Source organism: Carcharhinus amblyrhynchos, chromosome 1, assembly GCF_965287045.1.
Source record: "Carcharhinus amblyrhynchos chromosome 1, sCarAmb.v2.hapA, whole genome shotgun sequence".
NCBI lineage: Eukaryota > Metazoa > Chordata > Chondrichthyes > Carcharhiniformes > Carcharhinidae > Carcharhinus > Carcharhinus amblyrhynchos.
In genome coordinates, this window is record NC_137324.1 from 172,129,480 (window position 1) to 172,145,674 (window position 16,195).

Here is a 16,195-nt window from a genome sequence, read left to right on the forward strand (position 1 = left end):
CTGGAATCTCACCTGTCATCCATGCTAACATCATTTATAACAAGGATTTAACAAACAGTAGAGAGGAGCAGGAACCACAACTGATTAAGCTTGGGAACCTGGAGAGCAAACATAGCCCAGAAACTAAGTGGTGGGCTTTCCAAGACACAAAACATATTAATTTTAAAACACATCTATTAATATATAATGATTAACTACAGAAGTTACTGAAGTGTTTGGAAACGAAGCCTTATTAATATCCAACAATATTGCTTATAGAATGAGAGACAAATCTAATAGAATTTCCAAGACGTTCTCAATTGCTTTTATCGTGAGGATAACCAGGACTATTGATTTTGTGCTCAATCTTAGACCCAACAGAATGTGATTTTCCGAAGAGCTGCATTTTCAACTGCGTTCTCTCTTAATTAACTTCAACCAGACAGGAAGAACTAACTGAATCTATATAAAAAAAAACTTTCACGATTGCATCCAACATCCCAAAGTGCTTTCCAGCCACCTTCTCAAGGACAGTTAGGGGAGTACAATGAAGTACCTTTGTAATGTAGGAAATGTGGCGACCAATTTGTGCACAGCAAGATCCCACGATCAGCATTATCACGATGACTAAATAATCCTCTATTAGCAATGCTGATTGAGGGATAAATTTTGGGCAGGACATCGGGGGGAACTCCCTTCCTCTCCCTTGAGCCATGCCTCGGAATTTTTGATGTCCACCTGAGTGGGCAAACAGGGCTTCGGTTGCGAGTCACTCGCCAAAGGCGTGACCTCCGATAGGACAGCGCTCCTGCGCGGGATTGTGTACGCAACTCTCTCGAGAGCCCATCTGCCAGTTCAGGTGGATGTAAAAGATTGCAAGGCGCAACCTGAAGTGCAGCGGCACCCTCCTGTTGCTAACTAATTAAAAACGGATCATCTTGTCATTTATCATGTCAACAAACACATCAGGCCATCTGTTGCTGGAGTCCTTCTCTGTGCCTTTGTTAGCTGCAGACGCGAATATTCCAAAGATGCCCCAGATTACATTCCACTCCCTCCATGAACTTCAGCACATCGGGCACAGTGGGTTAGCACTGCTGCTCACAATGCCAGGGGCCCCGGTTCAATTCTGGCCTCGGGTGACTGCGTGGAGCCTGCATGCTTGCTACGTGTCTGCATGGGTTTCCTCCGGGTGCTCTGGTTTCCTCCCACCGTCCATGCTGGTTAGGTGCACTGGCCGTTCTAAATTCTCTCTCAGTGTACCCGAACAGGTGCCAGAGTGTGGCGACCGGGGGATTTTCACAGTAATTTCATCGCCATGTTAATGCAAGCCTACTTGGGACACTAATAAATAAAAAAAAATCCAAATCACTATCTACACCTAATCTCTCTAACTCATTACCCTGGCCACGGTTTTACCGCACCACTTGCCCTGCGGGATAATACGGTCCCACTGAGGTAAATGATAATTTAGTGGGCTTGCCGTATCGTAGATACGCCGGTGCAACTCTCTGGTGTTGTGAGTCTTCTTACTGTGCTTGCCGTATCAACCAGGTCTCAGTTTTTTTCTGATTTACATTGGTGACCAACTTACCCACTCACAACAACCACCCGCTCCCAGCTCCCCCCTCCACCAGTATCACCCTCCACCCCTCCCCCTCGAATGCCCATGCCCACCGCAGACTTTAGGAAAGAGATCTAGACCTTAGAGCAGTTGCAAAATACATTTACTGCAGTGGGACTGAAGGTGAGGAACTTCAGTTTTGTGGAAAGACAGGAAATGTTGTAATTCTCCTGAGAGCAGGGAAGGTTAAGAGGATACTTAATAGACCGTGAAAGGTTTGGTAGGGTTAGTAAAGAGAAACTTGTTTGCACCAGTGGAAGGGTCAGTCATCAGATTTAAGCAGTTTGGCATGAGAAAACCGTTTTTTTCCCCAAACACATTTTTGACCTGCCTTGCGCTGCCTGAAGGGTGTCGGAGGCACATTCAACAGCAACATCAAATTGTGAACTGGATAAACACTGAAGAGAAAGTGATTACAAGATGATGAGGGACAAGCAGGAAGTAGCTCTGCTGAACAACCAGCATAGGCCATGATGGGCCAAATGGCCTCCAATCGTGCTTATCATACCATAACTTGATAAAATCATGCCTGATTTTATGCCAACCTAGCACCTCCTCCTTTGGTGTGACATCCATTTTGTCTGTTTATTCTAAAGAATCTTTCTATGATCCAGTCAGTGTGTCAATGACAAGCTCTTTCTGGCCTCTTGACTCGAGGTTCCTGCCTATATTACCTATATTCCACTTCAGGGAGCTGTTCTCCTGATAACTTATACCTGTTAGACCAAATGTACTCTCCTTTATCTTATTCTCATAGAATCGTACAATCCCTATAGTGCAGGAGGCCATTCAGCCCACTGAGTCTGTACTGACAACAATCCCATCTCGACCCTATCCCTGTAACCCGACACATTTACCCCGTTAATCCCTCTAACCTCAGTATGGCGGGACACTAAGGGGCAATTTAGCATGGCCAATACACCTAAGACGCACAGCTTTGATCTGTGGGAGGAAACCGGAGCACCCGTAGGAAACCCACGTAGACACGGGGAGAATGTGCAGACACCACACAGACAGTGACCCAAGCCGGGAATTGAACCCGAGCCCCTGGAGCTATGCAGCAGCAGTGCTAACCACCGTGCCACCCATTGCAGCACTTTCCTCCTTCTTGCTCTCCTTTAAATTGGTTTTCATGCCTCGCTGACCAGAATTCAGATATGTCGCTTTCCCAGAAAACAATTATGTTCTCGCTGCTCCTCACAAACAAATCTGATCTCTGCTCAGGAATCGCAAATGCAAAAGAACATGGCTTGAAGCGACTCGAACAGAAATCATGACCTGCACTGAAAATGAATTGAAGAAGAGATCTAGAAACTGTCTTGTACGACATTTATCACAATTTCACTTTTACATTTCAGACATTCCACCAATTCGGTCTAAATCTGTGTACATGAAATTGCAATTCAAAACAGACTGCCAACAGATTACATTGACCTCAGTGAAGCAGCGTTTCACTTGCTCCTCCTTCAATTTGGTTTACTGTATTGGCTGCTCCCGATGATGGGTAGCTGCTATGCTCAGTCCCCAAGCCAAGCCCTCCCGTCACTTGCCATTTCAACACATCATCCTACTCTCTTGTCCACGTGCCCGTCCTTGGCCTGTTGCAAGGTTTCAATGAAGCCCAACGCAAACTGGAGGAACAGCATTGATGAGGCACAATACCACCCTCAAGACTCAACACTGATTTCAACAATTTTACACTGAGATCTTTGTCCTCCGTCCTGATCCCTTTTTTTTAAATTCAAAAGGTGTTTTGTCCCAAAGTAAGGCGCTTTGGTGTAGGATGTTTAAACCACAGGCTCAATTAGATCTTCACGCATTTAAAATGACCATGTCTTCACCTGCCAAAGCTCTGGAATTCCCTCCTAAAACCATATGTAAAGATTGAAACTAAGTTTTCTGTATATGACGGCATGGTGGCACAATGATTAGCACTGCTGCCTCACAGCGCCAGGGACCAGGATTCAATTTCATCCTCGGGCCACTGTCTGTGCGGAGCTTGCACATTCTCCCTCGTCTGCGTGGGTTTCCTCTGGGTGCTCCGGTGTCCTCCTACAGTCCAAAGATGTGCAGGTTAGGTTGACTGGCTGTGTAAAATTGACCCTAGTGTCGGGGGATTAGCAGGGTAAACGTGTGGGAATAGGGCCTGGGTGGGATTGTGGTTGGTGCTGACTCGATAGGCTGAATCAGTCTCCTTCTGCACCGTAGGGATTATACGATTCTATGGGATGCTCTTCCAGTCTGTACTTGGCCTCCCAGAATCAGAGACTAAACTCTAATACCAAAACAAATCAGAGACTCACTCCTCAGCAATCCCCATCAACCATGACATTGACATGCGCAGCCCAGTAATCCATGCAAAAAAAAATGCATTCACCTCACACTTTCATGATCCAGCTCGCTCAATTTTGCCAACGCAGGACATTTGTTATTTAATGAGATGTTTTAGTTTAGACTGGAGCACACACTTGATGCTAAAGCGTGGGATACAAATTCATTCAGTGTGTACTTTAGACTAACCTGCTGTAATAATCGCACCTTGTCACATCCTCAGGATGCCTCAAAGCACTTCATGATGAGTGAGTATGTTTTGAAGTGTATTCGCTGTTGCTATTGAGGAATATGGAACAGCTATTTTGTACACAGCACAATCCCATCAATAGTGATGAAATAAATGACCCAAGCAACCTCTTTTACATTGTGGTATTAGTTGAGGGTTACTATTATTCCTCTTCAGATGGTGTCGCGGGACAATCTATTCAAAATGAACAGCTTGGAAAAACAAAAGTTCTTCAGTGCTGCATTTTTATTATAATGCATATAAATTCTAATAAATCCCATAACTTCAGAGTCAAGGTGGTTGCAAAGGCTGGGATTTTTACAGTCCCTCCTCCCATGGAACCAGAAATTCTCGTCCAAAGGGAACAGACTGTTTGCTGGAGCGTTAAATTATCCATCCTACCTGTGTCCTATCCTGAGCCACACAGGATTGCATTAAACCGATAGAAGCAAGCTCATACCAAACTTTCCAGCAGTTTAGGAAGGTCTGTGCTCTTGTCCTTCTGGATCCTGAGTTTGAAAGCTGCTGTCTAATGAACATTGGTGAGTTACTGCAGTGAATCCTGTAGGAGCTGCACACAGCATTGGTGGTGGGAATGGATGGTGAAGGTGAATTGGGCCGCTTTGTCCTGGATGGTGTTGAGCTGCTCGAGTGTTGTTGGAACTGCATTATCCAGCAAGTGGAGAACATTCCATCACAATCATTAATGACCTCAACATGGCACAAGAGGTTTGTTTCTTGGAGTACGAACTCCCTGATTGAGATCTGCCATCCAAAGATCCAGGCAGTGAACGACTGAGAGGGTCGTCCAACCTGACTGTCTGCCCCTCGACCGTGGCTACATTCATGGCTGGGTGTCCCTGCAGATGGAGCATGCAGCGTTCGAAGGCACTGTCAACACCTTCAGTACCCGCTGGGCACCACAGGGACTGCATTATTGACTCCTTAAGTAACATTTTGATTTGATGTTTTAAATTTCCTTTCCGCTTTGTCTTTTGTTTCAGGCACTTCCCCTTCTTTTAGGAGCCGCCCCTTTTGAGTTGTCCCGAAGTTATTTTGATTTTATTTAATTGGTTGGATGCTAAAATAAGTTCCTGATTGAGGTCATAATTGCCTATCCAATAAGGGAGCCTCACCTGCATATAAAAATGGAAGAGTCAGGGCTACTGACCTTTTGGATTCTAACTGTGTACCTGAAGCACTTGAGGTGTGGAATAGAGTTTGTAAATAAAGGGAATCTGCTGCAGGGAAATTGGCCCCTGAGGAGTTATTTCAACTCCTGCCTTGAGCCTTGTAGATGGTGGACAGAATTTGAGGAGTCAGGAGATGAGTTATTCACCACAGGATGGCCTCTCACCCATTGACTCTGTCTACACTTCCCACTGTCTCAGGAATAGCAGCTACATAATTAAGGACCCCACACACCCCGGACATTCTCTCTGCTGCTTTCTTCCGTCAGGAAAAAGATACAAAAGTCTGACGTCACGTACCAACCAATTCAAGAACATCATCTTCCCTGCTGCCGTTCAGACTTTTGAATGGACCTACCTCGCATTAAGTTGATCTTTCTCCACACCCTAGCTGTGACTGTAACACTACATTCTGCACTCTCTTCTTTCCTTCTCTATGTACAGGATGCTTTGTCTGTATGATGTGCAAGAAACAATACTTTTCACTATATACTCATGCATGTGACAATAAATCAAATCAAATCCCAGTCTCTGACCTGCTCTTGTAGCCACAGTATTACTATGGCCAGCCCAGTTCAGTTTCTGGTCAATGGTAGCCCCTGGGATTGATCATAGAAATTCAAGTTGCCCATTTATCAGAATTTTTTTTTAAAAAATTTATTTATTATTGTCACAGGTAGGCTTACATTGACAATGCAATGAAGTTACTGTGAAAATCCCTTGCCCCTGGTTGCCACAATCAGTGCCTGTTTGGGTACAGTGAGGAAGAATTTAGCATAGCCAATGCACCTAAACCTTTGGACGTTAGGAGTAAACTGGAGCGCTCGGAGGAAACCCACGCAGACACGGGGAGAACGTGTAAACTCCACACAGACAGTGACCCAAGCCGGGAATCAAACCCGAGTCCCTGGAGCTGTGAGACAGCAGTGTTAACCACTGTGCCACCGTGCTGCCCCACAAGGAGTCCAGGAAGGGAAGACTGAACCCTACGGTTGAAATGTGGGTGAAGAGGCAGGCCAGTGGGACGAATCAAACAGTTCTTTCAAAGAGCTGGCATAGGCACGATGGGCCAAATGGCCTCCATGTGCACTGTATAATTTTATGAAAATAAGGATGAAAATTTCAACACAGTACCGACATATTTCATCCGAACTGTGGTTACTAACAGCAGAAACAAACTTGACCCTTCCCCCCATCCTGAGCACTGCTTATTCTCAATCCTTTTGTTACATCAGTAATAGCTGAGCTTTCAAAAAAAAGCTCTGCTCACACCTGCTTCCTGTTCGAGGAGAGAAGGGGGAAAGTAATTGTTATGAGATCAATATTTATCCCTCTGAGAAGTCCCTTGAAATCCTTTCCAAGCCGCAGAGCATTCAAGAGGTGACCTTGCTGCTACCATACATGGAGACAATGAGATCAGCGCTCTCTTGTATGCAAGTGGCACAGTATTGTTCGTATTTTCTGAAGATTACACGTTTGCTTCAGAAAACGCCTCCTTTTGGGATTGTAGAGTTCAAGATCCCACGTTCCTGGACACAATAGCAGAATTTGTGTGTGTGTGTATTTTTGTTGCTAACTGCCTGATTGCAAAGGCCACATTTCAGAAGATGTATTTTTTTTTTATCTGACAGACACCAGGGTCTCAGCTGTGACGAGGACGATATGTTCCCCACCAGCAGCCAACCAACAGACTGTAGTCTGGCTTCCATCTGTGTGTCATCTTTGTCTGTCCATGAATAAGCGATCCTCGCCTTTAAAACGGGGCATAGACGTGACACGAACTGATCAGTTGTTGTGATCTGGGAATGCACTGAGTGACAGGACGGTGGAAACAGAGTTGATAGCGAGTTTCGAAAAGGAATTAGATAAATACTTGAAGGCGTGAGGGCCAAGTGAGTGAGACCAATTGGATACATCTTGGGACACAGTGGAAAGCATTGCTGCCTCACAGCACCAGGGAGCCAGGTTCAATCCCTGGCTTGGGTCACTGTCTGTGCAGAGTCTGCACATTCTCCCTGTGTCTGCGTAGGTTTCCTCCAGGTGCTCCAGTTTCCTCCCACAGTCCAAAGAAGTGTGGGTTAGGTGGATTGGCCATGCTAGATTGCCCCCGAGTGTCAGGGGAACTAGCTAGGGTAAATGCAAGGGGTTGTAGGGATAGGGCCTGGGTGGGATTGGAGTTGGTGCAGACTCGATGGGCCAAATGGCCTCCTTCTGCACTGTAGGGATTGTATTTTGTTCTCTTTCAAATAGTCTACACAGAAAGGAACTGGGCTGACTGACTGGTCTTCTTCTGTCTGGATTTTGATGAACAGATGTGCTGGGAGTAGGGATGGGAACATAGAAACTAAAAGCAGGACAACGACATTCGGCCGTTCAATGTTGCTCCTCCATTCATTTTGATCATCAAATTCATTATCCTGATCCCGCCTTCCTCCCCATCTCTCTTGATCACTTTAGCATTGGCTGCTGGTCAGCAAGTTGGCTTTCTAGTTGCATGATGGTGAATGACAAAACATGTGTGGCTTCAAGAAACAGACACAAAGTGAAAGGGATGCTCGCTCATTTGCAGCAGTGACTCGTGTTAGTGGTGTGGTGGGGTGTGGGTCAACGGGTAAGGCTCCAAGAGTGGTCTTAGGGTTCTTCCCCACCTTGCACCCAACTGTGTGAGCCTCACAATTATAACACAGACAGCAATCCAGACAGTAAACTGTGCAATGCCCACTTCCTCTTGCTTGGGAGACACTCTCTACCCTAGGTCCACCGCTCACTGCTATGCTGTGCTATACCGAGAACACCACACAACCACCATTCATTATTGCAGATTGATTGGCGCTGCCAGGTCCTTTCAGGGCCACTAAAGCCCATCTTCAGTGTGTCAGCAGTTTGCTCAATCTGACACATCTGGCTATAATATGTTTTTTTTGATTTATTTGAGGCTTCGCTGGCTAGGCCTGCATTTATTGCCCATCCCTAATGGCCCTTTCTGTTTTTATTTAAGTACATTCGATGTGTAGTCGCTGTTGCAATGTAGAGAAACATGGCAGCCAATTTGCGCATAGGAAGATCCCTCTGAAAGCAGTGAGATGCATAGAATCCTACAGTGTAGGAGGAGGCTATTCAGCCCATTGAGCCTGCACAGATCACAATCCCAACTAGGCCCTATCCCTGTAACCACACATATTTACTCTGCTAATCCCATGACAGTCGGGTCAATTTAGCATGGCTAATCCGCACCTCTTTGGACAGTGGTAGGAAACTGGAGCACTTGGAAGGAACGCACACATTGTGGGTGGTCTTGTTTAGGTCAAACCAAGTAAACAAACTCAAATTACATTAGGACAAAGTAAAAGGGGCAGCTCCCCAAAAGGAAGGGGGAACGGCCCAAACAAAAACAAGAAGTACAAAGGAAACTTAAGACGCATCAAATCAAAATGTGATTGTCGGGGTCTATAACACACCTCAGCCCCTGCGGTGCCCAGCGGGCACGGAAAGCATCGACTGTGCCCGCAGACACCGCATGCTCCCTCTCCAGGGACACCCAGCCGCGAACGTAGCAGCAGTAGAGGGGCAGACAGTCAGGATGGATGACCCCCCCCCCTCCATCGCCCGCTGCCTGGGCCTGTTGATGGCACATCTCGCCAGGCCCAGGAGCAGGTTCATGAGGTGATCGGCATCCCGACCCTCCCCTCTCCACACCAGGTGTCCGTAGATCAGGAGCGTGGGACTGAAGTGCAAACAAAACATCAATAAAAGGTGTTAAAGAAAATCAAAAAGGGTGTACAATCTATAACATGAAACGTAGACGTGGTCCACGGGCTCCACGAGGCCACAGAAAGGGCAGTCTTGGGAGCCTGTGAACCAGTGAATCCTATGGTTGTACAGCACTGCTGCGTGTCGTCTGTCTTTTAGGTGTTGGTCGAAAGATTGAAACGTAGTCATAGCACCTATAGAACTGCCCTGTACTACTTTGAATAGTGCCTTGGGTTTTTTTTAAACTGGCATCTCAGACAGCAGATGGGCGCCTCGGCTAAACCAAAGAGGACTTCTCTGCAATACAGAGGGATGCTACATTGTCATTGAGTCAGTCTCCATTAGGAGCTTTGGAGGGGGATTCAAACCCACAGTTTCCAGAAAGGAATGCTTCAAACCGACCAGCAAATACACACCGAGACTTGGAAACATTCTTCTGAGGGTTAGCGTAACTGCAGGTGAGGCAATGCAGCAGACAAAGAACCCCTACAGGGCTCCAGAAAGGAAGGTGAGCAGAAGACCCCACAAACTGTCAATCCATCTCTGCCTAGAATGTTACCTCAAAGTATCTGAAAGTTTTGCATGTAGCTCTAAATTAACACTGTTTCTATCTGGGACTTCTGTAACTCCTGAGCTCATAAAAAATTCTTGAGTAATCTTATTTGTGCACCTTAAAATGGAACTCCAGTTCAGACCAGTACCAATCATTTCCAAGTTGTACTGCTTTTTCCTTCTGGCTGTAGCAGGAGAGAGTTATATGGGATTGGTTCTGACAAGCCACAGACACTAACTAATTTTACTTACAATTCATTAACATGGATAACCTCTCATCCCTTTTTCTTATTCATTTGTGGCTGACCTATATTTACTGCCCATCCCTCTTTGCCCTTGAGAAGGTGGTGGTGAGCTGCCTTCTTGAATTGCTGCAGTCCATGTGCTGTGGGTTGACTCACAATGCTGTTAGGGAGGGAATTCCAGGAGTCTGATCCAGTGACTGTGGAGGAAACATAGAACAGTACAGGCCCTTAGGCCCTCAATGTTGTGCCGAGCTATGTCCAAACACAAGATCAAGCTACGCCACTCGCTATTATCCTGGGGTGCTCCATGTACCTATCCAATAACCGCCTGAAAGTTCCTAAAGTGTCCGACTCCACTATCACAGCAGGCAGTGCATTCCTGGTGATATATTTCCAAGTCAGGATGGTGAGTGGCCTGGAGGGGAACTTGTAGGTGGTGGTGTTCCCATGTAACTGCTGCCCTTGTCCTTCTAGATGGAAGTGGTCACGGGTTTGGAAGATGCTGTCTAAGGATCTTTTGTGAATTGCTGCTGTGCATCTTGTAGATGGTACACACTGCTGCCACTGCGTGTAGGTTTGGAGGGAACGGGTGCTTGTAGATGTGGTGCCAATCGAGCAGGCTGCTTTGTCCTGGATGGTGTCAAGCTTCTTGAGTGTTGGTGGAGCTGTACCCATCCAGGCAAGCAGGCAGTATTCCATCACACTCCTGACTTGTGCCTTACAGATGGTGGACAGGCTTTGGGGAGTCAGGAGGTGAGTTACTCGCCGCAGGATTCCTGCTCTTGTAGCCACTGTGTTTATATGGTGAGTCCAGTTGAGTTCCTGGTCAATGGTAACCCGCAAGGATGTTGGCAGTGAATATTAAGGGGCAGTGGTTAGAGTGTCTCTTTTCAGCGATGGTCATTGCCTGGTGGTACGAATGTTACCCTCCTGTGGGGGTGATGATGACTGTGCTTCCCACCAAGTTAAAATGCTGCCAATCTGAAATGTGGGGAATTCTCACTTATGTAGTTTATCTCAGGTACTGTACAGGATCTTAACAAGGTTCATTGTTACAATCTAACAGAGAAAGCTTTGTTGTTATATGCTTGGGAGTCAGGCATTGCTCAAATTGAAACTTTTACAGAATTGTGGGACAGGAAAAAAACTAGCTGGTCTATCAATGGTGTCCAAACACTATCAATGGTAACTAAACACTTTATCTCCCATTTACATCATCCCATTAACCTGTAAAGATGCTCATTCACTAGTTCAGGGAAAACACAACTTACTTATTTACAGGATGAAACTATTCAGAGGCTCACAGTCTCATGACTGCAATCAGCTCTCCCTCTGCATGCATTTCCTCTGGGTGCTCCTGTTTCCTCCCACAGTCCAAAGTGAAGACTCTGAGTCCAGAAGCCCACACTCACCAGCCCTCCCCACCCAGCTCCCCAATTGGTTCCCTGGGTCATGTGACCCCCTACTCTGCAGATAGGTCCTTAAAGGGACAATCACCACATAACCCAGTCACAAAGTATTTTTGAAAGCCTGTTGCTGTGCACAACTTGCCCGTCATGTTACCTGACAGTGTGTCAGTGATGATACACTTCAAAAAGGATTTCATTGGTTGTAAAGCACTTTGGAAAGTTCTAAGATCACCTTCTTTTATTCTTCATTTGCATTTCCTTGTAACTTTGAATTTGAATCGGTCTCTCACTAAAATCTCAATGTCCTCCTTAGAATGTGGAGCTGAATACCACATTCAACCTTCTAAATGAGGTGTTAAGGATTTCTAAAGGTCTTTCATTATTTCTTGTTGCTTATTGTATTTTTCTTATGAAAAAGTACAATATTATTTTTTTTCCCCTTAAATACACAAGCTGTTGTGTTGTTGCCAATAGCTTGTGGATATCAACCTCAAAGACTGTCCATCCACTGAAACTAGGGCACAGTGGCACAGTGGTTGGCACCGCTGCCTCTCAGCTCCAGAGACCCGGGTTCAATTCTGGCCTCGGGTGACTGTGTGGAGTTTGTACATTCTCCCTGTGTCTACGTGGGTTTCCTCTGGGTACTCCTGTTTTCCTCCCACAGTCCAAAGATGTGCACGTTATGTGGATTGGCCAGGCTAAATTGCCCCTTAGTGCCCAAAGATGCACGGGTTAGGTGGATTGGCCATGCTAAATTGTCCCATAATGTCCAAAGATGCACGGGTTAGGTGGATTGGCCATGCTAAATTGTCCCATAATGTCCAAAGATGTGTAGGTTAGGTGGATTGGCCATGCTAAATTGTCCCATAATGTCCAAAGATGCACGGGTTAGGTGGATTGGCCATGTTAAATTGCCCTTTAATGTCCAAAGACATGCAGGATAGGGGGATCAGTGGGATAAATATGTGGGGTCATGAGGAAAGGCTGTGGGTAAGATGAGTCTATGCAGACTCGATGGGCTGAATGGGCTTGCTTCTGCACTGTAGGGATTCTATTCTATTCTGTACTACTTCCATTTTGCTAACTGTCACCAAGGCCTCTAAAAGCAGAAAAAGCTTTTGTAAATAAGCTGGCGGAACAGGGGTGGTCATTCTTTTCTGGACGACAGCTCCGTCAATCCCTTCATCAGGAACACCTCAGATATATCTTTATATATAAAAACATGACATTTGGATGGACCAAAGGAACATACGGTGCTCAGAATCTTCTGAGACTCCAGCACAAAAGCAAAGCAACTCTCAGCTTTGTCAGTTCCCATTCAGCGGATCAAAGTACTTACTGACATACATGATGAAAGACTGCTTGTGATATCGCCTTGGTTGTTTGAAGCAACTATGAAAAGCAAAGTCAGTCTCTGTACACGCGTCCTTGGGCCAGCAAGATCGAACGTTCCTTCACAGACGTCTGAGAGGTAGCTGTAGCAAATCATCCACCTCCCCCCCTGACACCGCTTTCACTGTCTTTTTCCACTCAAATGATTGATGACAGTATTGACTCCGCATATTAATCAGTTAAAACCAAAGCCTCCAACACGCTTTGCATTTGCCTTAACAATGTCTTATTCCCAAGGTACGATCAAAGGCTGTCTGAATTGTTTGATCCAATTGTCCTGTGCTAACTCTCTGGGGGCCTGGGTTCAAATCCCACCATTGCCAGCTAGTTCAATTTAGCTTCAATTAGTAAATCTGGAATTGAAAAGCTAACCTCGGTAACAGTGACCAATGTCAACTGTTCCAAAAGCCCATCTGGTTCATTGATTTCCTTTAGTGAAGGAAATCTGCCGTCCTTACCCGGTCTGGCCTACATTTGACTCCAGAGCCACAGCAAAGTGGTTGACTCATAACTGCCCTCTGAAATTGCCTAGCAAACCACTCTGTTCAAGGGCAGTTAGGGATGGGCAACAAATGCTGGTCCTGCCAGCAATGCCCACATCCCATGAAAGAATACAGTAAAATAAACACCCCCACCTAACAGCATTGTGGGCGTACCTACACTTTACAGGATGCTGTATCTCACCACCAACTTCGCAAGGGCAATTAGGGATGGGCAATAAAAACTGGCCTTGGCAGTGAAGTTCACATCCTATCAATGAATTAAGAAACAGTTTTAAGAGAAGCATCAAAGGAGCAACTTTTTCATCTTTAACTTCTATCAAAGGCTTTACACAAGGACATGTTTTTTTTCCTTAAGAAGTTTGGTTTGGCTCCGTGATTCCATGACGTGGAGATGCCGGTGCTGGACTGGAGTAGACACAGTAAGAAGTTCTCTGTTCTCCTGAAGACGAACATCTCTCCCGGGCCATCCCCGCACCCCCACTTCTTGCCTTCAAACAACCGCACAACCTCAAACAGGCCATTGTTCGCAGCAAACTACCCAGCCTTCAGGAGAACAGTGACCATGACACCACACAACCCTGTCACAGCAACCTCTGCAAGACATGCCGGATCATCGACATGCACGACATCATCTCACATGAGAACACCATCCACCAGGTACATGGCCAACATTGTCTACCTGACATGCTGCAGAAAAAGATGTCCCGAAGCATGGTACACTGGGGAGACCATGCAGACGCTACAACGACAGATGAATGAACACGGCTCGACAATCACCAGACAAGACTGTTCCCTTCCTGTTGGCGAACACTTCAGCGGTCACGGGCATTCGGCCTCTGATCTTCGGGTAAGCATTCTCCAAGGCGGCCTTCACAGCACACGACAGCACAGAGTCGCTGAGCAGAAACTGATAGCCAAGTTCTGTACACATGAGGACGGTCTCAACCGGGATCTTGGGTTCGTGTCACACTATCTGTAACCCCCATGACTTACCTGAACTTGCAACATCTCACTTACTGTCCTGTCTGGAGACAATACACATCTCTTTAACCTGTGCTTAATGCTATCGCCACTCACATTGTCTGCACCTTTAAGACTTGAATATCAGATTAGCTGTAAAGACTCGCATTCTAAGAATGAGAGGGGATCGTATAAAAACTTGTAAAATTCTAACAGGGTTAGACAGGGTAGATTTACAATGAACATTGGTGGAGGAGTCCAGATCTACGGGTCATGGTTTGAGGATATGGGGACTGACGTGAGGAGAAATTTAGGACTGAGGTGAGGAGAAATTTCTTCAGCCAAAGGGTGGAGCCTCTGTGGAATTCGCAACCACATAAGGTAGTGGAGGCCAAAACATTGTGTTATTTTAAAAAGAAATTAGATACAGCTCTTAGGGCTAAAGGGATCAAGGGGTATGGGGGAAGGCAGAATCAGGATATTGAATTCGATGATCAGCCATGATCAAAATTAATAGTGGAGCAGGCTCAAAGGGCCAAATGGCCTACTCCTGCTTCTAATTTCTATGTTTCTATGTTTCCTTGGGTGGTATGGTGGCATAATGGTTAGCACTGCTGCCTCACAGTGCTTGGGACCTGGGTTCGATCCCTGGCTTGGGTCACTATGAGAAGTTTGCACGATCCCCCTGTGTCTATGTGGCGCTGCAGTTTCCACCCACAGTCCAAAGGTGTGAGGTTGAAGTGAATTGACCATGCCAAACTGCCCCTTAGTGTCAGGGGGACTAGCTGAGATAAATGTATAGGGTTATTGGGATGGGGTCTGGGTGGGATTGTGGCCAGTTCAGACTTGATGGGCTGAATGGCCTCCTTCTGCACTGTAGGATTCTATGGTATTAGTGAATCAATTTGGGTTCTTCCAGTCTACTTGTCCAGTACTAATTATGTCACAATCTACAGGAATGCCTTGCGTAGGAATCTACGTCAAACACAATTCAAAGCCCTGGAAGATCAGACAAAAAAACACAGGCCAGTATTTCAAAGGATTCTGTGAAACCATTTTTTTAAAAATTGTTAATCCCTGTTAAAATAACCCAAAGGAACATGTTCAACATAGTAATTTCTAGCTTCAAATCTTAGGAAGTGTTTGAACCAGATAGCAGGTTAATTAATGCTTTTAATGGAGGAAAAAATAGGTTAATGTTTCAATGTGAACTCTTTATTAGAACTCTGTCCTACACTTTTATTGATGCCTTCATCTTCCAGCCTCGATGTCACTTTATCCTGCCCTGCTTTCAACCTGGCTGGCAATCTGAGTCACTTTAGTGGGGCGGCACGGTGGCACAGTGGTTAGCACTGCTGCCTCACAGCGCCAGGGACCAGTGTTCGATTCCCGGCTTGGGTCACTGTCAGTGTGGAGTTTGCACTGTCTCCCCGTGTCTGCATGAGTTTCCTCCAGGTGCTCCGGTTTCCTCCCACAAGATGTGCGGATTGGGTGGATTGGATGTGCTCAATTGACCCTTCGTGTCGGGGGACTAGTGGGGTAAAAACGTGGTGTTACAGGGATAAGACGTGGGTGGGATTGTTATCGGTGCAGACTCGATGGGCTGAATGGCCACCTCCTGCACGGTAGGGATTCTTATGGAAGGCCTTTGGGTGCCATTTTGGTTCTCAACAATTTATTAAACAAAAACAGTGCAACAAAACTGGAAACCTGACAAAATTGCATTAGATTTGAACCAATTGTGGTCAAATATCCAAGACAGACTAAGATGTTTTGGAGCTATATTGCAGAAGGGAATCAGCCCAAATTACCACGGCCACCAGTTCCAGATGGAACAAGGTCACTTTGGTGGGGTGGAAGTGGGAGGGAAGGAGGTATGAGGAAGAGGTGGGGTGGGGGAGGGAGGGAGGAAGTGGGGAAGGGGGGGAGGGAGGTGTGTGGAAGAGGGGAGGGTGGAGGAGGGAGGTGTATGGAAGAGGAGGGGGGTAAGGGGGAGAGTGGGAGGTGTGTGCAAGAGGATGGGGATGAGGG